The sequence below is a fragment of the Heterodontus francisci genome, unplaced genomic scaffold (assembly GCF_036365525.1).
Source record: "Heterodontus francisci isolate sHetFra1 unplaced genomic scaffold, sHetFra1.hap1 HAP1_SCAFFOLD_430, whole genome shotgun sequence".
Taxonomy (NCBI): Eukaryota; Metazoa; Chordata; class Chondrichthyes; order Heterodontiformes; family Heterodontidae; genus Heterodontus; species Heterodontus francisci.
Window position 1 is genome coordinate 647,069 of NW_027141009.1, and position 22,896 is coordinate 669,964.

At 44.5% G+C, this 22,896-nt stretch overlaps 1 non-coding gene across 1 annotated transcript; it reads right to left on the reverse strand.

Moving 5' to 3' along the window:
• Window positions 1-7,611: 7,611 nt before the first annotated feature.
• trnar-ucg (transfer RNA arginine (anticodon UCG)) lies at window positions 7,612-7,700 on the reverse strand. The gene is given in 2 exon segments: window positions 7,612-7,647; window positions 7,664-7,700. It is a non-coding gene; the product is annotated as a tRNA-Arg (tRNA).
• Between the last annotated feature and the right edge of the window lie 15,196 nt (window positions 7,701-22,896).

The window sequence follows — 22,896 nt, forward strand, 5'->3', positions numbered from 1 at the left end:
TTTATGTTTGGTAGTAACACCAACCGTTCACTTTCAAAATATCAAGTGTTTCCCCATAATAACAAGATGCGCTCGATTGCAATCAGCTTTTTCCTTCTAGTGAACACATAAATCAGCAACAAATCACTTTTGCTCACACGAACACAAGCTGCAAACACGGACCAGCCGAGTCTCTCCCACTTTGTCAACCCCTTCCTGCAGAGTCTCCTCTCCACCAACAGATGGTGATGTTGGCCACAAGAAAACCAGGACAAATGGTCACAGTGAGGAGACGGTCAGGAACAGAAAATACAACAAGAACAGGGAAAACCTTTACACAACAACAGGGTACATCTTTACACAACAGAAAACATATTTACACAACAGGAAATACCGTGACACAACAGGGAGAACACAATCATACAAATGCCTTGTTTCTCCATCTCAGTTTCGTTGTCTGTCTCTCTCTCTCCGTTCCTCACTTTTGCTTCCTCACAGTCTATTAGTTTCCTGTGTGTTTTTCTCTCTGTCCCGTTGTCGATGGTGTCACTCAGCGTCCTTGTAACATTGCGAAGCCAGGCTGAGCCTCCCAACACCTGTGTGATAGAACATAGAACAGTACAGCACAGTACAGGCCCTTCGGCCCACGATGTTGTGCCGAACCTTTAATCTACTCTAAGATCAAAACTACCTACATACCCTTCATTCTACTATCATCCATGTACCTATCCAAGAGATGCTTAAATGTCCCTAATGTATCTGCTTCTACTACCACCACTGGCAGTGCATTCCACGCACCCACCACTCTCTTGTGTGAAGAACCTACCTCTGACATCTCCCAGAAACCTTCCTCCATCACCTTAAAATTATGCCCCCTGGTGATAGCTCTTTCCACCCTGGGAAAAAGTCTCTGGCTATCCACTCTATCTATTCCTCTCATCATCTTGTACCCCTCTATCAAGTCACCTCTCATCCTTCTTCGTTCCAATGAGAAAAGCCCCAGCTCCCTCAATCTTTCTTCATAAGACATGCCCTCCAGTCCAGGCAGCATCCTGGTAAATCTCCTCTGCACCCTCTCTAAAGCTTCCACATCCTTCCTATAATGAGACGACCAGAACTGAACACAATATTGCACGTGTGGTCTAACCAGGGCTTTATAGAGCTGCAGCATAACCTCGCGGCTCTTAAACTCAATCCCCCTGTTAATGAAAGCCAACACACCATACGCCTTCTTAACAACCCTATCAACTTGGGTGGCAACTTTGAGCGATCTATGGACATGGGCCCCAAGATCCCTCTGTTCCTCCACATGACCAAGAATCCTGTCTTTGCGCCTGTATTCTGCATTCAAATTCGACCTTCCAAAATGAATCACTTCACACTTTTCCAGGTTGAACTCCATCTGCCACTTCTCAGCCCAGCTCTGCATCCTGTCAATGTCCTGTTGCAACCTACAACAGCCTTCCACACTATCCACAACTCCAGCAACCTTCGTGTCATCGGCAAACTTGCTAACCCAGACTTCCACTTCCTCATCCAAGTCATTTATAAAAATCAGAAAGAGCAGAGGTCCCAGAACAGATCCCTGCGGAACACCACTGGTCACCGAGCTCCAGGCTGAATACTTTCCATCTACTACCACCCTCTGTCTTCTATGGGCCAGCCAATTCTGTATCCAGACAGCCAACTTTCCCTGTATCCCATGCCTCCTTACTTTCTGAATGAGCCTACCATGGGGAACCTTAGCAAACTCCTTGCTGAAATCCATATACACCACATCCACTGCTCTTCCTTCATCAATGTGTTTTGTCACATCTTCAAAGAATTCAATAAGGCTTGTGAGGCATGACCTGCCCCTCACAAAGCCATGCTGACTGTCTCTAATCAAACTCTGTTTTTCCAACTAATCATAAATCGTGTCTCTCAGAATCCTCTCCAATAATTTGCCCACTACCTACGTAAGACTGACTGGTCTGTAATTCCCAGGGTTATCCCTATTCCCTTTCTTGAACAAGGGAATAACATTTGCCACCCTCCAATCATCTGGTACTACTCCAGTGGACAGTGAGGACGCAAAGATCATCGCCAAAGGCGCGGCAATCTCTTCCCTCGCTTCCCGTAATATCCTTGGGTATATCCCGTCTGGCCCCAGGGACTTATCTGTCCTCATGTCTTTCAAAATTTCCAGCACATCCTCCCTCTTAACATCAGCCTGTTTGAGCATATCAGCCTGTTTCACGCTGTCCTCACAAACGACCAGGTCCCTCTCACTAGTGAATACTGAAGCAAAGTATTCATTTAGGATACCCCTACCTCCTCCGACTCCAGGCACAAGTTCCCTCCACTATCCCTGATCGGCCCTACCCTCTCTCTGGCCATCCTCTTGTTCCTCACATAAGTGTAGAACGCATTGGGATTTTCCTTAATCCTACCCGCCAAGACTTTTTCATGTCCCCTTCTAGCTCTCCCAAGTCCATTCTTCAGTTCCTTCCTGGCTACCTTGTAACCCTCTAGAGCCCTGTCTGATCCTTGCTTCCTCAACCTTAAGTAAGCTTCCTTCTTCCTCTTGACTAGCTGTTCCACATTTCTTGTCATCCAAGGTTCCTTCACTCTACCATCCCTTCCTTGCCTCATCGGGACAAACCTATCCAGCAGTCGCAGCAAGTGCTCCCTTAACAACCTCCACATTTCTGTCGTGCATTTCCCTGAGAACATCTGTTCCTAATTTATGCACCACAGTTCCTGCCTAATAGCATTGTAATTCCCCCTCCCCCAATTAAATATTTTCCCATCCCGTCTGCTCCTGTCCCTCTCCATGACGATAGTAAAGGTCAGGGAGTTGTGATCACTATCTCCGAAATGTTCTCCCACCGAGAGATCTGTCACCTGGCCTGGTTCGTTGCCAAGCATCAAATCCAACATAGCCTCCCCTCTAGTCGGCCTACCTACATATTGAGTCAGGAAACCTTCCTGGACACACCTGACAAAAACTGCTCCATCCAAACTATTTGCACGAAGGAGGTTCCAATCAATATTAGGGAAGTTGAAGTCACCCATGACAACAACCCTGTTACTTCTGCACCTTTCCAAAATCTGCCTCCCAATCTGTTCCTCCGTGTCTCTGTTGCTATTGGGGGGTCTATAGAAAACTCCCAATAAAGTGACTGCTCCTTTCCTGTTTCTGACTTCCACCCATAATGACTCAGTAGACAAATCCTCATCGATGACCTCCCTTTCTGCAGCTGTGATACTATCCCTGATTAATAATGCAACTCCCCCACTTCTTTTACCTCCCTCCCTATTCATTTTGAAACATCTAAACCCGGGAACATCCAACATCCATTCCTGCCCCTGTGATATCCAAGTGTCCGTAATGGCCACAACATCGTAGCTCGAAGTACTGATCCATGCTCTAAGTTCACCACCCTTATTCCTGACACTTCTTGCATTAAAATAGACACACTTCAACCCATCATACTGGCTGAAACTTTGCCCTGTCAACTGTCTAACCTTCCTCACAGACTCTCTGCACTCGGTATCTGCCTGTTCAACAGCTACCCCATCCATGGATCCATAGCTCCGGTTCCCATCCCCCTGCCAAACTAGTTTAAACCCTCCCGAAGAGCTCTAGCAAACCTCCCGCCCAGGATATTGGTGCCCCTCCAGTTCAGATGCAACCCGCCCTTCTTGTACAGGTCCCACCTTCCCCAGAAGGTATCCCAATGATCCACATAACTGAAGCCCTCCCTCCTACACCAGCTCTGTAGCCACGTGTTCAGCTGCACTCGCTCTCTGTTTCTAGCCTCACTAGCACGTGGTATCAATCCTGAGATCACTACTCTGCTCGTCCTGCCTTTTAGCTTCCAACCTAACTCCCTATATTCGCTTTTCAGGTCCTCATCCCTTTTCCCAGCTATGTCATTGGTACCGATATGTACCACGACTTCTGGCTGCTCCCCCTCCCCCTTAAGAATCCTGTAGACTCGATCTGAGACATCCCTGACCCTGGCACCCAGGAGGCAACATACCATCTGGGAGTCTCATTCGCGACAACAGAATCTCCTGTCTGTTCCTCTAACCATTGAATCTCCTATCACTATCGCTCTCCTATTCTCCCCCTTCCCTTCTGAGCCACAGAGCCAGGCTCAGTGCCAGAGACCTGGCCGCTGTGTCTTTCCACTGGTAGGTCCCCCTCCCCCAACCGTATCCAAAACAGTATACTTATTATTGAGGGAAACGGCCACAGGGGATCCCTGCACTGTGCGCCTATTCCCTTTCCCTCCCCTTACGGTCACCCAGCTACCTTTATCCTGTGACTTCGGTGTCAGTACTTCCCTATAACTGCTCTCTATCATCCCCTCTGCCTCCTGCATGATCCGAAGTTCATCCAGCTCCAGTTCCCTAACGCGGTCTGTGAGGAGCTGGAGTTGGGTGCACTTCTCACAGGTGAAGTCAGCAGGGACACAAGTGGTGAGCCTTTCCTCCAACATCCTGCAAGAGGAGCATGCAACTGCCCTAGCTTCCATCCCCTCTGCTCTAAATTGACAACAGAGAATAAAAAAAATATAAAGTAAAACCTTACCTTACCAAACCCTCCACACAAGAGTCCTTTTTTTTGGTTGGAGGAGGAGGATGGGTGGGAGACACTACACATGTAGTGTTTCGGATTTAGCCACTGCCCGAATATATAAGTTCACTTACCCAGCAGTCCCCGTGTCCGTGTCCGCCGAATCGCCAGGTAAGTACTTTATAGTGAAACGTACCTTCCCGGCTGCCCCCTGGCTCGCACTATCACCGCTACTGCTGATCAAAGGTGTTGCTGTAATAAAAACAGAAAATGCTGGAAATGCTCAGTAGGTCTGGCAGCATCTGTGCAGAGAGAAACAGTTAACAGTTCAGGTCTGTTTCCTCAGCTCACATTAACTTTGTTTCTCTCTCCACAGATGCTGCCAGACCTGCCGACTATTTCAAGCATTTTCTGTTTATGTTTCAGATTTCCAGCATCCGCAGTATTTTGCTTTTGTACGTGTGTTGCTATGTCTGGGACTGTTTGAGTGCAATGCTATTGCTTTATAAACAGCGTTGAAACAAACATTTATCTCGCTAACACACAGCACTAATACACAGCTGGATATAAACAGCAGCCTGCAGCAGAGGGTGCAGTGGATGTTTATTAACACAAATAATTCACCAACACTATATTTACTGCTATCCACAATCACACCACGCTTCATCTTAACACGTTTTACTCTTTATTTACATCAACTTCTTCCTTCCAATAAACACTTCAATTTGGAACACAGCTTCCAAATCACCTTTATTCACAAACCCGAACACAAGCTGCAAATGCTGCAAACACACACCAGCCCAGACTTTTCCCTTTCTGTCAACCCATTCCTGCATCACTGCCTCTCCACCAACAGTTGCTGCTAGAATCATACAATCATAGAATGGCTAAAGCACAGAAGGAGGCCATTCGGCCTGACGAACCCATGCTGGCTCTCTGCTAAAGCAACTCACCTCGTCTCACTCCCCAGTCAGTTCAATTTCGGTGGTGGGAAAACTTCTCGAAAGAATAATTCGGGACAAAATTAATAGTCCCATGGACAAATGTGGGTTAATTCAGGAAAGACAGCATGGATTTCTTAAGGGAAAATCATGTTTAACTGTCCTGCTGGAGTTTTGTGATGAGGTAACAGAGAGGGATGATGAGGGCAATGCTGTTGATGTGGTGTACATGGACTTTCAAAAGGTCTGGCAGCATCTGAATGGTCACTGACCTGAAACATTAACTCTGTTTCTCTCTCCACAGATGCTGCCAGACCTGCTGAGTATTTCCAGCACATTTTGTTTATATTTCAGATTTCTAGCATCTGCAGTATTTTGCTTTTATTGACTTTCAAAAGGAGTTTGATACAGTGCAACACAACAGACTTGTGAGCAAAGTTATAACTCATGGAATAAAAGGGATAGTAGTAACATGGATATGGAATTGGCTGAGTGACAGGAAACAAAGAGTAGTGAGCAATGGATGTTCTTCGGGCTGGAGGAAGGTTTGTAGTGGAGTTCCCCAGGAGTCAGTGTTGGGACCCTTGCCTTTCCTGATATATATTAATGACCTAGACCTTGGTGTACAGGGCAGAATTTCAAAGTTTATGGATGATACGAAAATTGGAAGCATTGTGAACTGTAAGGATGATAGTGTAGAGCTTCAAAAGGACATAGACAAGTTGGTGGAATGGGAGGACAGATAACAGGTGAAGTTCAATGCAGAGAAATGTGAATTGATTCATTTTGGTCAGAAGAACATGGAGTGACAATATAGAATAAAGGGTACAATTCTAAAGGGGGTGCAGGAGCAGAGGGACCCAGGGGTATAAGTCATTGGTTGAGAGAGCGGTTAATAAAGAATACAGTATCCTCGGCTTTAGTAATAGAGGCATAGAATACAAGAACAAGGAGGTCATGTTGAACTTGTATAAGACACTAGCCTCAGCTGAAGTACTGCGTCCAGTTCTGGGTGCCACACTTTAGGAAAGATGTGAAGGCATTGGAGAGATTATGGAAAAGATTCATGAGAATGGTTCCAGGGATGAGGAACTTCAGTTATGAAGATAGATTGGAGAAGTTAGGACTGTTTTCCTTGGAGAAAAGAAGGCTAAGAGGAGATTTCATAGTGGTATTCAAAATGATGAGGGGTGTGGACAGAGTGGATAGGGAGAAACTGTTCCCACTTGTGAAAGGATCGAGAACGAGAGGGCGCAGATTTAAAGTAATTGGTAAAAGAAGCAAAAGCGACATGGGGTAAAACGTTTTCACGCAGCGAGTGGTTAAAGTATGAACTGCCTGAGAATGTGATGGAAGCAGGTTTAATTGAAGCATTCATCGGGGAATTAGACTGTTATCTGAAAAGGAAGAATGTGCAGGATTATGGGGAGAAGACGGGGAAGTGACATGAGGTGAATTGCTCATTTGGAGAGTCAGTGCAGACACGATGGGCCAAATGGCCTCCTTCTGTGTAGTAACAATTCTGTGATTCCAATATTCAAGTCATTTATATATATGGTGGTCCTGACACTGACCCTTGTGGACATCACTGTTCAGCATCTTCCATTCTGAAAAACAACCAAATACCACAACTCGCTTTTCTTGATATTTCATACATTTTTAAATCTAAGCAGATACTGACCCTCCTATTCCAGGAGCCTCAGTTTAGTTACTCAGCCTTTTATGTGGTAGTTTGTCAAACGCTTTCTGAAAATCCATATAGACAACATCCATTGCTTTCCCTTCATCAACCTTTTCTGTTATTTCATCAAAAAGATCAGTTATTTATTAATAGATGCAGCACTGAAACAGGCCCTTCGGCCCACCAAGTCTCTGCCGACCAACAACCACCCATTTATACTAATCCAACATTATTCCCATATTTCCGACCACATCCCCCACCACCTACCTCCACTGGGGGCAATTCACAATAGTCAATTTACCAATCAATCTGCAAGTCTTTGGCTGTGCGAGGAAACACACGCAGTTACAGGGAGAACTCAAACTGCGCACAGACATTAGCCAGAACTGAACACGGGTCGCTGGAGCTGTGAGGCTGCGGTGCTGAACACTGATCGCCCAAAATGACCGCAACAGGACTCGAACCTACAATCTTCTGATAACTTCATTAAACACACCGAAGTCAGACGCCTTACCCATTAGGCCACACGGCCAATAGCTAAGGATTGGAGAGGTGCTGAACCTCTCAGTTTTCGGTCTACCCAAACCAAGTTCAAGACCTGAATAATGAACCGATTGCCTCATTAGTTCTGTGAACAATACAATGATTTAATAGACAAAGTTTTGAAACATTCCTGCCCATAAATCTTGATAACAGAGAGTGTGTGGATCTCCTGACTCAGAATGTTTAATGGATACAGTCCTCAGATCCGACAAGGAATCCCTGAACATCCACAGTAAAGACAGTGTGGATGAGGAAATGTAAGAGCCGGGAGCTGAAACTCAGGGACGGCCGAGTTCTCCTGTCATTGAGCTTGTGTGTCTGCTCTGCTCGCCGCACTTCCGGCTCTACTTTGTTTCCAATGAAAAGATGAAAAGGGCCGTTCGGTTTTCCTCTCACTGACAGCGTGTTTCACTCGGGTTAATATAACCCGGGACTTTTGCTGCTGAAATGAATTCTGCAAGGTCCCAGCAAACACACCGGCTCCCTCCTTTCTCCCCTCTTTCTACCTGATTGTTTTACCAGGAGGGGCTCAATAATAACAAACCCCCTGCAGGGAATGACCGCAAATTGAGCATCTAAATGGGGCAAGTGGGCAGCTTTCTGGGTTCTAGGTTCCCCCTACCCCGCCCCTCCCTCCCTCCAGTCCAAGCCCCTCTTCACTTTCTTTGGGACTTTGATGAGGGTGAAATGGGGAAAGTTCCCATTGATGTTTGAATGCTGAATTGCTGCAAAGATCTGCGCACGCGCGGTGTTGCTCCGCCCCCTGTGGGACGTCACTATGTGGAGTGGAGCGCATGCGCATCCTTTCCCCAACCCAGTCTGTGAGGCCATTCACTCAATCAGGGGAAGATGCTTTAAATCAGCTGCTAATGGAGACTTCCCGGGCCCGGGGGAAGGGAACAAACAGCATCTGCTTCCAGCAGCCACTGCTTTGGGAGCGTGTCTGCAGATGTGCTCAGAGATTAGCATTGAGTGGTGGGAAGTTGAGGGGGAGTCGGGGAGTGTTTGCAACAGACACTGTGGAGCAGGAGCTGCTCCCGGAACATGGAGTGAGCCGGGGACATGGGGAAGGGAGAGTTCATTCTCGGACAGTGTCTGTACAGGCTCAGGGAGACACAATGGGAAGAAATCACTATTGAAAATCACTGACAATTTCACCACCCAAAGGAGAGGGAATTTTCCTGCTTTAGTTCCAGTCTCTCACTGTTTGTTGGATCGTGAACAGTGGCGGAAAAATAGCCGCAAAATAACGAGCGTTTATTGCAGAGACCAGGTGAGAAGTGTGAAAGGCGCGTTTTAAATAGTGGCTGCTTGTTTTCAGTTGAAATAGAAATGTGACTGTGTAAAGGTCACTGCTCTATTGGACAGTCCCAGTCATTGAGCAGTGCAGGGCTTGTGTTGTTTCTGAATGTCACAAACGTGTTGTAAAACCACTGCAAACACCTGGTAAACAGAAGCTGAATACTGCAGTACTGCAGTGGAGTCAGACACTGACACTGTTTGTGTTCCTGGTTTTCATTTCGCGATTGTTCATAATGATTATTATTGGGACGATTCCATTGATCGCTTTTGTATCTTCTATCTCACCAGTTCTTTCATTCCTGCTGGAAAATACATGAAGGAACCTGACTGGATGTGGTGATTCTTGGACACAAGGAAAAGTGCAGCGAGCTCGTTCCAACACACAGTCGGTACAGGATCACTCCCAAAGCACAGAGATACTGCCAGCTCATCAGTTCCACTGGAACAAACAAAAGAAGTAGTCAGACAGACACTGATCCCAAAGTCGAGAGACACGTTTTCAATCCAACAGTCAAACAACAGCAGGAGAGACAGAAGTTGTTTCCATTTCACTCCAATTCAATACAGCTGACAGGTTGATACATCAATCACAGTCCAAAAACAAACCCATCATTAGATCTAAATAAACTCTGTCACCATGGTTACATTTTAAATATAAACCTTGAAACAGAACAGACAAAATTTGCATGATTGAAAGGTACAGAATGAATGCAAGGAGGCTTCAAGGGGATTTGGACAGGGTAAGTGAATGGGCAAGAACATGGCAGATGGAATATAATGTGAATAAGTGTGAATTTCTCCACTTTGGGAGAATAAACAGAAAGACAGAGTATTTCTTAAATGGTGAGAGGTTGAGAAGTGTCGATGTCCAAAGGTACCTGGGTGTCCTTGTTCATGAGACACTAAAAGCTAGTGTGCAGGTGCAGAAAGCAATTCGGAAGGCAAATGGTATGTTGGCTTCATTGAAAGGGGATTTGAGTACATGGTTCAAGATGTATTGCTTCAATTGTATAAAGTCTGGCTGAGACTGCACCTGGAATATTCTGTACTATTTTGGTTTCCTTATTGAAGGAAGGATAGACTTGTCACAGAGGGAGTGCAACAGAGATTCACCGGACTAATCCCCTGGGATGGTGGGATTGTCTTATGATGAGAGACTGCAGAAACTGGGCCGAAATTCTCTGGAGTTTCGAAGAATGAAAGGTGATCTCATTGAAACTAACAAAATTCTTACAGGGTGTGACAGGGTAGATATGGATAGGATGTTTCCTCTGTCTGGTGAGTCTAGAACAAGGGGACACAGACTCAGAATAAGGGCAGGCCATTTGAGACTGAGATGAGCAGGAATTTCTTTACTCAGAGGGTGGGAAATCTGTGGAATTCTTTATCCCAGTGGGCTGTGGAAGATCAATCATTGAACATATTCAAGACAGAAATCGATAGATTTCTAAATACTAACAAGATCAAGGGATATGGAGATAGCAGGAAAAATGGCGTAGAGGTAGATGATCAGTCACGATCTGTTTGAATGTTGGAGCAGGCTTGATGGGCTGAATGGCCTAATGCCCCTATTTCCTATCATCCTTTGAATCCCAATAATGTACATTGGAACGTTAGACCAAGTTATGCATTACATACCAGTTCAAAAATCCCACAGAGATTAAGACTGAAAGATACAGTATCAATTCCATTACTACAAAATGAAGGACTTGGAGCTTGCAGACCAGCCCATGTATAAGATTGAAAGTTATATTTTCATTCGCAATCGTTTTCACAGAGCTAAATATTAAATACCAATCCACAACTTGTACAGGACTACCAAATAAAACCTACAACTGTAAAATACAGTTAATCCATATTTTAAATTAAACACAAGGCAAACAAATATTGATACATTAAGAGAGTGGGAAACAGTGAGAGCAGAGTGGAGCATCAAGAGCCAAGGAGAGAGAGGGAGCAAGAGTTCACTCGGAGAGCAGGGAACAGCGAGAGCACGCGTCAAAAAAGGCAAAGGAATCCACAATTAATGGGAAAACACTGAATGGTGTAGAGGAAGTGAGGGACGTTGGAGTGAATGTCCACAGATTCCTGAAGTAGCAGTCCAGGTCAATAAGGTGGTTCAGCAGGTATATGGAATCCTTTCCTTTATTAACTGAGTTATAGAATATAAGGGTGATCTGGGTGTCCATGTCAATAAGTCACTGACAGCTAACATGCAGGTGCAGCAAGCAATTAGGAAGGCTAATAGTATGTTAGCCTTTATCACAAGAGGATTTGAGTACAGGAGTAGTGAATTCTTGCTTCAATTGTATAGAACCCTGGTTAGACCGCACTTGGAGTACTGTGTACAGTTTTGGTCTCCTTACCTTAGGCAGGATATTATTGCCATGGAGGGAGTTCAACGAAGGTTCATCAGACTTGTTCCTGGGATGGTGGGATTGTCCTATGAAGAGAGATTGGGGAAACTGGGGCTGTCTTCTCTAGAGTTTTGAAGAATGAGAGGTGATCCCATTGAAACCCACAAAATACTTAAAGGACAGTCAGGGTAGATGCAGCTAAGATGTTTCTCCTGGTTGGGGAGTCGAAAATCTGGGGACACAATTTCAAAATAAGGGGGAAGCCACTTAGGACAGAGATGAGGAGAAATGTTGTTACTCAGAGGGTTGTGAATCTTTGGAATTCTCTCCCCCAGAGGGCTGTGGAAGCTCAGTCGTTGAGTATGTTTAAAGCAGAGATTGACAGATTTGTAAATTCAAATGACATAAGGGAATATGAGGAAAGTGTGGGAAAAAGGGCATTGAAGTGGATGTTCAGCCAAGATCATATTGAATGGCGGGGCAGTCTCGATGGGCTGAATGGCCGACTCCTGCTCCTATGTTTCGATGTTCCTAACTCCACATTATCGATGAGACACAGCCTCAGGCCGATTTGTCGGGTGGTGCAAACAGATAACACTGCTTCTGATCTTCACCAGAACAGAGACTGAGATGTAACATTGATCATCAAACAGACTGTGAGAGAATACAACAGAATAAAACACATGGAGAGACACTGTGGAATAACAAATAGATTTGATTGGAATGTTGAATTTTGATTGGAATGGATAAAACACCAGAAACAGCAGATTAAATTGGGATTCTCATCATTATATTGATCTGAGACAGAAAAGAGAAACTGATGGGAAGAAGGAAGAATTGAACTGTTAAGTTTTTTTGAGTTTTTCACTCACCCATGAAAGCTGATTAAAAAAAGATGCAAATAACAGAGAATTTCACCAAAAAGGGAGATTAAATGCTGCCGAAACCTTGGATCGAAGGATGCCCCAACAGATCACCTGTTTAACTGTCTCCTCACTGGGGGATTTCAATCGGTGAGCAATATTATTCGCTACCTTTTTTTGTTAAATGAACCCAGGACTGTCACTTGGAGTTAATATCTGCATTCCGACTCCTGAATATTTTCTGGACACATTTCCTGCTGAAAGAACTAAGAACTCTTTTCTAATTTACACAATACTATATACACATTCATCAAACCTCTTAAGCTAGCATCCTTGGTGCTGCTCTCTCTTCTCCCAAACCTCATCTCATGTGACTGTTACATCATCACTCTGACAGTGGGAGGGGTTGATTCCACTATCTTCAGCATTAACCCTTTACATCCTTATACTACACTGTCTGTCCAAACAAATGGGTGGAGGGAACTTCCTTCATTTATTCAAACACTTGAAAATCAACTCAAAGCCATCAGAGAGAGAGAGGGAGAGAGAGTGTCAGAGAACTTCCTGCATCCAGTCCTGACCCTGTCACACTCAGCAGCTGCTCACCCAGACCCCACTCTCCTCAACACTGAACATTGTTACAGAGACCCTTCAAATAATGTTTATAAAAGGTGGAAAAATTCAAAGTTCATCGCAGCCGGATTGAATGGAACAAAGTTTAATATCTTCTCACCGTCTCTCAATACCCACGAGACATAGGTTTTCTTATTTGGTTCCTTTGATTTTTCTTGTTCCTGATTGACAAATATTCCAAACCTCGGATCAACCTTCCCACTCGCGTCATGTCCCCAGTCTCGGTTAAAAGCAACACATAACGACACAAACACTCTGAAACATACAACGCAGTCACACTTCCCTTCAGTGAGATTAATGTCGAGCTGTTTTCCAGATTGAATGTAACCGTGAACAAATTTGTGTCAAAGAAGTTGCCTTTGGCGTATCAGCACTGAATTTCTGGACAAGGAGGAACAGCCATTCCGAACTCACATCCTTCACAAAGGCTGTTTTCTCCTGTGACTGAAATTCATCATGTAATTTGAATTCCAAGTTCAAGTTCACAAAACAGAGATATAAATGATTGACAAGGAAACTTCTAAAGCATATCACAAATGTGAAATAAGGCGGAACTGGGAGTTGAACCCAGGCTCTTCTGTTTACTGGACAGGTGCTTTAACCAACTAAGCTACATAGAAAAATCACAGATGCTTGTCTCGTTGAAATCAGAGGAGGATCTGTTTATTCTCATCACACGTCTCCACTGGTCACAACATATTTTAACTTTTCCTATTTACTGATACAGTCATATACTCTATTTTTCCCAAAACTGAGAATGGAGGTGGAGGGGCGACATGATAGAGGTTGACAAAGTTATGAGTGGCAGAGACAGAGTGGATAGTCAGAAGCTTTTTCACAGGGCGGCAGAGTCAGTTACGAGGGGACAAAGGTTTAAGGCAAGAGGGGCAAAGTTTAGAGGGGATGTGCGAGGCAAGTTCTTTACACAGAGGGTGGTGAGTGCCTGGAACTTGCTGCCGGGGAAGGTGGTGGAAGCAGGGAAGATAGCGACGTTTAAGAGGCATCTTGACAAATACATGAATGGGATGGGAAGAGAGGGATACGGTCCCCTGAAGTGCAGAAGGTTTTAGTTTAGACAGGCATCAAGATCGGCGCGGGCTTGGAGGGCCGAATGGCCTGTTCCTGTGCTGTACTATTGTTTGTTCTTTGTACATAGATAACACGTTTATAGATGTGGTCACCCCACAGCTTAAGAGTATGCAGGGAGAGAGGGAATGGGTGACCACCAGGCAGTCAAAAAGAATCAGGCAGGTAGTGCAGGACACCCCGAGTGCGTCTCACTCTCCAGCAGGTATTCAGTTCTGAATACAGAGGACAATGATGCTTCACCTGGGGAGTGCAGCCGGAGCCAAGTCCATGACACCATGGGTGACTCAGCAGCAAAGGGGAGTACAGGGAAGACTGGAAAAGCCATAGTGATAGGTGATTCAATCGTCAAGGGAACAATCAGGTGTTTCTATGGCCACAGACGTGAATCCAGGAATGGAGTGTTGGCTCCCTGGTGCCAGGGTCAAGGATGTCATTGAGCAGTTGCAGAGCACCCTGAAGCGGGAGGGTGAACAGCCAGCAGTGGTAGTCCACATCAGAACCAACAACATAGGTAGATATAAGGATGTAGTGCTGCAGTCAGAACTTAGGGAGTGAGGTAAGAAATTAGCAAGCAGGACATCAAAAGTAATAATCTCCGGATTACTCCCAGTGCCACGTGCAAGTGAGTACAGGAATAGATGGATAAGACAGATGAATGGACAGGAATAGATGGATAAGACAGATGAACGTGTGGCTGGAAAAATGGTGCAGGAGGGAGGACTTTCGATTTTTGGGACAGGTTGGACGGGTTGCACCTGAACCGAGCCAGGACGGAGTTCCTTGCAGGATGTTTTGCTAGTGCTGTTGGGGAGGGTTTAAACTAGTTTGGCAGGGAGATGGGGACTGGAAGGTAGAGTCAGATCAGAAATGAAAATGGAAGGCAGAAAATTAATGGAGTCTGGAAGAGAGAGGAAACACTGATTAGAAACTTCAAAACAAAAAATGTTGGCAGTGCTCAAGGATATCTAAATCAATGCAAGGAGTATAGCAAATGAAGCAGATGAGCTCAGGGCACAGTTAGACACATGGCAGTATGATATCATAGCTATTACACAAACATGGCTAAAGGAGGGACAGGCGTGGCAGCTCAATCTTCCTGGTTACAGGGTTTTCAGACGTGAGAGGGAAGGGGATAAAAAAGGAGGGGGAGTGGCAATTTTGGTCAAAGAAACTATTACAGCTGTGAGGAGGGATGATATGTTGGAAGGTTTATCAAATGAGACCGTATAGATTGAGCTGAGGAACAAAAAAGAGGCAATCACACTGCTGGGAGTGTACTCTAGACCCCTAAACAGTCAGAGGGAGATGCAAGAGCAGATATGTAGACAAATATCTGAGAAGTGCAAGAACAATAGGGCATTAATAGTAGGGGATTTGTACCACCCAAACATTAACTGGGATACTTTTTGTGTAGAGGGAATTGAGGGAGCAGAATTCCTGAGGTGCATTCAGGAGTACTTTTTTAGCCAATATGTAGCAAGTCCAACAAGAGAGGGTGAAGTTTTAGACTTAGTTTTAGGAAATGAAGAGGGGCAGGTGGAAGGAGTGGCAGTGGGACAGCATTTTGGTGGTAGTGATCGTAATTCAGTCAGTTTTAATATAATTATGGAAAGGACAAGGACAGAACAGGAGTTAGAGTTCTCAATTGGGGCAAGACCAACTTTACTAAGCTGAAGAGTGATTTACCGAAAGTGGACTGGAAACAGGTACTTGACGGTAAATCAGTGTCAGAGCAGTGGGAAGAATTCAAAGGGGAGATTCAAGGGGTTCGGAGTCAACATGTTCCCACAAAGAAAAAGAGTGGGAAGGCCAAATCTAGAGCCCCATGGATGTCAAGGAGTTTACGGGTATAATAAGGTAGTAAAGGAAAGTTTATGCCCAACACAGAGAACTGAATACTACAGAAAGCCGAGAGGAGTATAGAATGTGGAGGGGGGAAATCAACATTGAAATTAGGAAAGTTAAGCGAGAGCATTAAAGAATATTGGCAATCAAAATCATGGTGAACCCAAAGATGTTTTATAAATACATTGAGAGTAAAAGGATACATAAGGAAAGAGTAGGGCACAGAAAAGACCAAAAAGGTAACCTATGTGTTGAGCAGAAGATGCTGGCATTGTTCTAAATAAATACTTTGCATCTGTCTTCACAAAAGAGGGGGAAGATGCATATATTGTAGATAAGGAGGAGGGGTGTGAAGTATGGATGTGATCCATACAGAGGGAGAGAGGACATATTAATGGAATTAGTGCATAAGAAAGTTGATAAATCACGAGCGCCGGATGGAATGCACCTCAGGCTGTTAAAAAGAAGCAAGAGAGGAAATAGCAGAAGAGCTGATCATCATTTTCCAGACCTCACTGGATACAGGTGTGGTGCTGGAGGATTGGAGGACTGCTAACGTTGTACCTTTGTTTAAAAAGGGAGTGAGGGAGACCAAATAATTACAGGCCAGTCAGTCTAACATCAGTAGTGGGCAAATTATTGGAATCTATTCTGAGAGACAGGATAAAATGTTACTTCGAAAGGCACAGATTAATCAAGGATAGTCAGCATGGATTTGTTAAGGGAAGATCTTGTCTAACCAACTTGATCGAAATTTTGAAGAATTAAGAAGGAAGATAGATGAGGGTAGTGCAGTTGATGTAGTCTACATGGATGTCAATGTAGGGGGTATGAGTTTGCAGATGGCACAAAGATTGGCTGTGTGGTAAATAGCAAGGAGGATAGCTGCAGGCTGCAGGAAGATCTTCATGGCCTGGTCAGATGGACAGAAAAATGGCAAATGGAATTCAATTCAGAAGTGTGCGTTGATGCACTTGGGGAGGTTAAACAAGGCAAAGGAATACACAATTAATTGGAGAAGACTGAGAGGTGCAGAGGAAGTGAGGGACCTTGGAGTAAATGTCCACATATCCCTGAAGGTAGCAGGACAGGTCGTTAAGGTGGTAAGAAGGCATATGGAATTCTTTCCTTTATTAGCCGAGGTATAGATTTAAGAGCAGGGAGGTTATGCTGGAACTGTATAAATCATTAGTCAGGCCACAACGAATACTGTATGCAGTTCTGATCACCTTATTACAGAAAGAATGTAATTGCACTAGAGAGAGTACAGAGGAGATTCACGAGGATGTTGCCGGGATTGAAAAAATGCAGCTATGAGGAAAGACTGGATAGGCTGGGGCTGTTCTCCTTGGCACAGAGAAGGCTGAGGGCAAATCTCATTGAAACATACAAAATTTTGAGGTGCCTGGATAGAGTTGAAGTGAAGGGCCTATTTACCTTAGCAGAGAGGTCAGTGACTGGGGGAAACAGATTTAAAGTGATTGGTCGAAAGATTACGGGGGAGATGAGGAAAAGTTTTTTTCAGCCAGAGGGTGGTGGGGGTCTGGAACTCACTGCCTCAATTCATTCAAAAGAAGTCTGGATATACACTTCGAGTGCTGTAATCTGCAGGGCTGCGGACCAAATGCTGGAAGGTGGAATTAGAATGGGTGGAAAGTTTTTCATCTGGCACAGACACGGGGTGGGCCAAGTGGCCTCTTTCTGTGCCTTAAACTTTCTTTGATTCTATGATACTATAATTACCCAGCTGTTGTAATGGAATTTGAACTTGTTTCTCTGGACCATTCGTGGAGATTTCAGGATTACTCGTCCTGTAATGTCACCACAAAACCACCATACCGCTGTACGAGATTTTTTACTGGTTTGTTCTGTGGATTTCAATCTACACAAATGGAATTGATAATCTATTTCACACTGATAATGTTTGAGATGATTTTGGCTGGTAAATAATGTGTATCTCAGTCGACTGTATTTTTAAATTCCGCAGTCTGGGTGAATTCAGGCATCTAATTTACATCACAGTTTGCACTTTCTATCAACATTACTTCATCTAATACTGTTTTATTTTTGGACTGGCAATGTTTAGATCAATCTACACTCATGGAATTGATACTGTATTTCAGTTTGATATTGTAGGAGTTTTTAGAATGGTATATAATATTTAGATCAATCTACACTAATGGAATTGATTCTGTATCTTTCCATTTCACAGTGTGGGTGAGTTCTGAACTGGTATCTAATTTGTGTCTCAGGTTACAATATCTTTCAGCACCTTAGAAACTTTCTCTGTAATGAATGTTGAACTTGTATGTAACTTGTATCTCAGGGTACACTATGGGGATGTTTAAACATCCTTTATCATGAATGGATGTGAGCTTTGAGTATGGTATTTAATTTAAATCTCAGGGTACAGCATTACATGAGATTCTGTGCCATTCAATCAATACTGTGTGCCAATTCTATCTGATATTTAATTGATAGCTAAGTCTGCATTATATTTAGATTGACACATTGTATTTCAATCTGTTAATGAGTGTGACTTTGACCTGGGATTGAGGTATCTGACTGTCAATGGGACTGAATTGGGGTGAAATGGAAACAACTTATTTCTCTCCTGCTTTGTTTGATTGTTGGATTGAAAATGTGTCTCTGGAACTCGGGATCAATGTGGGCCTGACTACTTCTGCAGTCTGAGACTAGGGAACTGATGAACTGTCTATCCCTCTGTACTCTGAGTGATAATGTACCTGCTGTGTATGAGAGGAGCTGGCTGCACTGTTCCTTGTGCCTCGAGTGCAGCAACCATCACATTCATCACAATATCTTCAAGTATTTGCCTGTATGAAGAAAAAATATGTCTTAACTCAAGAACAGGGGAGGTGCAAAATATCAAAGAGGTGAATTTAATTTCGCAATTAATAATCATTAAAAACACCCACAAATGAAAACCAGTGTCAGTATCTGTCTCCACTGAAGTACTGAAGCTCCCAGCTCCTGCATCACAAGAGTAGTGGGCAGATCCATCCAGACAAAACACTGCACTGGGATCGTCCCAACTGCTCGATGGTCTACATATATTTCCAGCCACCTTGCTTCATATGCACAAATAAAGAAAAATAAAGCCCCATATGTATATCCCTCAATTCCTTTCTTCCCATACAGTTGTTCCACCTCCCCTTAAATGCATCAATACTATTCGCCTCGACCTCTCCCTGTGGTTGCAAATTCCAGATTCTAACCACTCACTACATTAATACCTTTTTCATGAATTCCTCATTGGTTTTATGAATGTCGATTTTATATTTTTGGCTCTTGTTTCAGACACCACCACAAGAGGAAACATATCTGCATGTATTCTATAGAAGCCCTTCACTATTTCCTCACTTTTTTCATTTGTTCATGTGATGTAGGCATCACTGGCTATGCCAGCATTTATTGCCCATTCCAAATTGCCCTTGACAAAATGGTGGTGAGCTGCCTTCTTGAGCTGCTGCAGTCCTTGAGATGTAGGAATTCCAACGGTGCTGTTTGGAAGGGAGTTCCAGGATTTTGACCCAGGGACAGTGCAGGAATGTTGATATAGTTCCAAGTCAGGATTGTGTGTGGCTTGGAGGGGAACTTGCAGGTGGTAGTGTTCCCATGCATCTGCTGCCCTTGTCCTTGTTGGTGGTAGAGGTTCCAGGTTTGGAAGGTACTGTCGAAGAAGCCTTGGTGTGTTGCTGCAGTGCATCTTTTAGCTGGTACGCACTGCTGCCACTGTGCATCAGTCGTGAATGGAGTGAATATTGAAGGTGGTGGATGTGGGCAATCAAACAGGCTACTTGAGTGTTGTTGGAGCTGCACTCATCCAGGCAAGTGGGCAGTATTCTATCACACTCCTGACTTGTGTCTTGTGAATGGTGGATGGATGTGGGGAAACAGGAGGTCAGTTACTCGCCGCAGAATTCCTCGCCTCTGACCTTGCTCTTGCAGTTACGGCATTTATATGGCTGGTCCAGTTCAGTTTCTGGTCAATGGTAACCAATGGTCAATGTTCATGGTGGGGGATTCAATGATGGTAATGCCATTGAACATCAAGGGGAGATGATTAGATTCTCTCTTGTTTGAGATGGTCATTGCCTGGCACTTATCTGATGCCAATGTTACTTGCCACTTATCAGCCCAAGCCTGGATGTTGTGCAGGACTTGCTGCATCTGGACATGGGCCGCTTCAGTATCTGAGGAGTCATGAATGGTGCTGAACATTGGGCAATCATCAGACAACATCCACACTTCTGGCCTTGTGATGGAGGGAAGGTCGTTGATGAAGCTGCTGAAGATGATTGGGCCTAGAACACGAGCCTAAGGAATTCCAGCTGTAATGTCCTGAGACTGAGATGATTGACCTGAACAACCACAGCCATCTTCCTTAGTGCTGGGTATGACTGCAAACAGCAGAGCATTTTGCCCCGATTTCTATTTACATTGGTTTTGCTAGGGCTGCCTTGTTGCCATACATGTCAAAGGCTGCCTTGATGTCAAGGGCAGTCACTCCCACCTCACAATGCAATGTTTCTTTAACTCTAAAATAAAAGCAAAAGTCTGCAGATGCTGGAAATATGAAATAAACAAAAATGCTGGAAATACTCAGCAGTTCAGGCAGCATTTGTGGAGGGAGAAACACAATTAACATTTCAGGTCTGTGTCCTTTCATTTTACAATATGCTTTATGTCCTGGTAGATAACAGTTCATTCAGTTTGCAGTAATGGAATTAATACTGTATCCTCCAGTCTGACCATTTGTGATATTTGTGGAGTGGTGTGTAACATGCAGCTCAGTCTGCAGTCTGGTTACATTATTGAGATTAATTCTGTACTTTACAATCAGGTACTGTTTGTCTGTTCTATCTGACATTGAATTTGTAGTTAAGGCTGCTCTCTTGTGAGAGTGGCACAGTGCCTTGCAATCTGATAGTGGGTGTGATTTTGGACTGGGATTGATGTATCTACCTGTCAGTGGGACGGAGTTGGGGTGAAATGGAAACAACTTCAGTCTGTCATGCTCTGTGTGACTGTTGGATTGACTGTTAGTCTCTGCAACTTGGGATCAGTGCCAGTCTGACGAGTACTGCTGGCAGTGATTGTGGAACTGATGTCTCTTTTCTCTCTGAATGATACTGTCCTAACTGTGTGTGAGAAGCCGGCTGCACTTCCCCTTGTGCTGAAGCATCATTATATTTATTCTGCTTCCTTCAAGTATTTGCCTGTAGAAAGAAAAAGTATTTATTATAATTCATGAAGAGGTGTGGTGGAAGTCCCAAGAGAGATCAAAACAATCTTTGAATGAATAATCATTGTGAACAATCACAAAGGAAACCCAGCAACACAAACAGAGTCAGTGTCCGATTCCACTGCAGTCCTTCAGCCCCCAGCTACTGCACACCAGGGGCTTTGGCCGTTTTACAACAATTAAATGACATCCAGACATAATCCGCTGGGACATCAATGGGACTGACCGACGGAACAGGGACTTTTACACAGGTCAGATTTCCAGTTCCCGCTCCCATGGACTAACCGTTCAGGCGAAACCAAACAGCCGCTGTTTAAAATGTGTCCTTCACACTTCTCACCTGGTGCCCATAATAGATTCTCTTTGTGTAACTCCCCACATCCCGACTGTCCGCTTCTGTTTCCACACTTCACTGTCCAACAACAATAAACTGTGGGAACAGGCTGGATCGCTGTCTTTGCGCTGGCACGGACATGTTGGGCCGAATGGCCTCATTCTGCGCCGGAAATTTTCTATGTTTCTGTTTGCTGAATTGTTGTCTGAATCTGCGCCTGCGCTCCCCTCCCCCAGCACTGCCTGTGAGCGGAAGAAGATGGTTAGAAACAGTCGCGAATGGAGAGATCCCGTTCCCGGGGGAAGGAAGCAAACAGCAGCCTCCTTCCAGCAGCACATCTCTTTGGGAGCGTGTCCGCAGATGGACTCAGAGATCAGCATCGAGTCCGGGGCAAGTTCAGGGGCAGGCGGGGGCTGTTTGTCAGAGGCGGAATGGAGAATCAACTGGTCCCGGAACATGGGGTGAGTGGGGGAAGGGAGAGGCCATTCTCAGGCTGTGTGTCGACGGGGAAAGGAGACAGAATGGGAAGAACCTATCACTGCAGTGCAGTCAAACAATGATAATATTTGTATGACTGGGCTTCCTTTGTGGGGGCTCATTATTATTCGAGAGATTAACTTCATTAAAATCCTGTATCTTCTATCTCGCCTGTATTTTAGATGTAAACATACTTCTGTTCAAACAGACAAATAATTGAATGAACCAGAATAAATGTGATGTTTCCTCCACCCAAGTTACAAGGAAGAGTGTCACCAGCTCCTTCTCACACACAGTCCGTACATTATCACTCACAGAGAGCAGAGACACAGACAGGTCATCAGTTCCACAGTCTCAGACAACAGAAATAGTTCCAGAGACACATTTTCAATCCATCAATCAAACAGAACAGGAGAGACGGACGTTGTTTCCATGTCACCCCAACTCAGCACCACTGACAGGTAGATTCATAAATCCCAGTCCAAATTCACACCCACTGCCAAATTACCAGTGTGTCAATCCCACAATAGTGCAACCTCAGCTACAAATTAAATACACATAGAACTGACACATTGTTCCCTTTTCACAGTTATCGAATTAAGGGTGGTGCCATGGTTGGTACCGCAGCCTCACAGCTCCAGCGACCCGGGTTCAATTCTGGGTACTGCCTGTGTGGAGTTTGCAAGTTCCCCCTGTGTCTGCGTGGGTTTCCTCCAGGTGCTCCGGTTTCCTCCCACATGACTAAAAGATTTACAGGTTGATAGGTAAATTGGCCATTATAAATTGCCCCTAGTATAGGTAGGTGGTAGGGAAATATAGGGACAGGTGGGGATGTGGTAGGAATATGGAATTAGTGTAGGATTAGTATAAATGGGTGGTTGATGGTCGGCACAGACTCGGTGGCAGAAGGGCCTGTTTCAGTGCTGTATCTCTAAACTAAACTAATATAATCTGAGATTCAAGTTAAATACCAGCCCAATATTTACACATGTTATCAGTTTATTATCAGTATTAAT